The 2159-nt window shown below is 31.0% G+C and overlaps 1 pseudogene; it reads right to left on the bottom strand.

Moving 5' to 3' along the window:
* Positions 1-370: 370 nt before the first annotated feature.
* LOC128587117 (uncharacterized) lies at positions 371-488 on the bottom strand (annotated as a pseudogene).
* Positions 489-2159: the final 1671 nt, after the last annotated feature.

Here is a 2159-nt window from a genome sequence, read left to right as displayed (position 1 = left end):
TGCATATGCTTTACATGCTAATTATACCCTTATTCTCTTTGCTATAATTAAAGTTAGCATTTTATTATAAAATTCTATTTTGTAAGTTTTACAGCATGACAGTAAATATTTCCCAAAGCTAATATTAACATACTCAGTTATTTGCATTTCTTTTTTACGTATTGAAGTATACATTTGTTTCTCTGTGTGTGTTTGTGTGTGTATATCTGTGTATGTGGATGTCTGTGCGCATTTTCCTTCAAGTATGGGATAGTAAGAAATTTAGAAAGTTTGTATTTTTATTTCATTTACATTTCTAAGCATCAAGTTGAAGTTTCCTCCAATTTAACAATTATTAAACACTTTTATTAACAGTTTTGTTTTTGCTAAAAATAGTTTAGGTAATATATATCTTTTTTTTCCAATGTCCTCAGATAGAGGATGTATCAGATATTAAACTGATAAGAACAGATACTACACTTGATCTAGCGAAAAAGCCAAGAAGCAAAGGTAATAAATATCTTTAGCAACATTTTTTTATAATAAAACTTGTCATGTTAAATCATCTCTACCATCTTAAGATTTGTATGGATTCTGAATAGTCCAACTAGTTCTATGTAGTCTTCTGGCAATGGAAATAGTACTTTTCAGAACTTTGTTAAGGCCCAACACTAGAATTGACTCAGCCAGTCTTAATAATTCTGTACATTCAAAGAGAATTCCAATGCACAAATATCTCATACTTTCTAAAACATAAACCATGTTCACTGTCTCTTCTAAATCCACCTTCCCTACTTTTGAAGGAAATATTAAAAAATAATTATGACAAAATGAATTGGTTGTCGAGAGACTTATGTACATAGCTGGCATTCTGACCAAGGATAAATGTTTTGAATTCTCAGGTATTCAGTTCATAATAGCATTTTGATGAGATCATTCTAGAGTCTAGTATTGTTTTAAAATTCTGAGATTCTGAGAAACAAACTTTCAATGTCAAAAGACCTGGGCCTAAATCTAAAATCTGCTCTGATTAATTCTGTCAACCCTCAAATTAACCTTCCCAGAATTAGCTTTCTCATCTGTGAAATAAGACAGAGTATTGGATTTCCATAGGCTTTTCTGGGTATAACATTAAAGGCTTGTAAGGTACTGTCTTTATGTATGATAGCATCAAAATAAAGAATAAAACCACAAATAATGGCAAGTTGACTATATACATTATATTATGCTTCTTCCTAAAATCCTATTAAATGACACCAAAAGAATGTTTACAAAGTAAAAACTAACAATGACAAAGATAATGAAAGAAAAAACAAAACCAACAACATTTGGAAGGTGGGAAGCAGGGGTATAAGGGATGACTGACTTGGAAAACGCAGGAAAATTCAACCCTTAGCCAACATGGGCAAAACAGAGAAACAATCATGTTTATGCTAGAGATCCTTCAAAAGGTTCCAGAATTTACTTGAAAAGTAACCCTGGGAAATGGGGCAGAAGGTAGAACTATAAAAGGCTGATTAAAAATCTCTCTAAGTTTCATAGTAGACCTCATTCTCTTCCACTCTTGCAAAAGATCCAGGCTTAAATCTGGTTAATGGCGCTTGCTCTATGCAAAGTATAATTAATGTTTTAAGTTTTTGACTGGTTCAAACTAAGGGTTTCTCTACTAGGGGAAAGCAGACCAAGTTGAAGGGTAGAGTCCACATAGAAAAGAAGAAGGAAGTAAAAGAAGTCATAGTGAGAGTTGAGTCCCCAGACTTCCTTTCTCACCTGGCCTCAGAAAACTATCAGCAAAGCCAGAAATTGAAAGAATCTTCAATTGTTTCGAAGGTAACTTGACATTTGAAGAATGCATTTAATATGAAAAAACAAATGTCAAAACAAACCCAAATGAAACAAAATTAAAAGGCAAATTAGAAGAAATGAGCACTAAATTATGAGGGAAACCCTCCAAAATGACTATTTTTTTAACCTCTTCAGAAATATCAAATAAAGATATAATGTTGATTAAACAAGAAAAAGATGCTATATAAAAAGGAGTTTGAAGAAGAATAAAGAGTCCTTAAAAAAATTAAAAAGAAATTATATAGAAGAAGATAAAATCTTAATGAAAAAATTGTAATTTTAAATTCAGGGCATATATATATTAAGATATAGAGCAAAAAGATTAAGAAATGTAA

Source organism: Nycticebus coucang, chromosome 5 (genome assembly GCF_027406575.1).
Source record: "Nycticebus coucang isolate mNycCou1 chromosome 5, mNycCou1.pri, whole genome shotgun sequence".
Lineage (NCBI taxonomy): Eukaryota > Metazoa > Chordata > Mammalia > Primates > Lorisidae > Nycticebus > Nycticebus coucang.
This window is presented reverse-complemented; position numbering and strand designations above follow the sequence as displayed.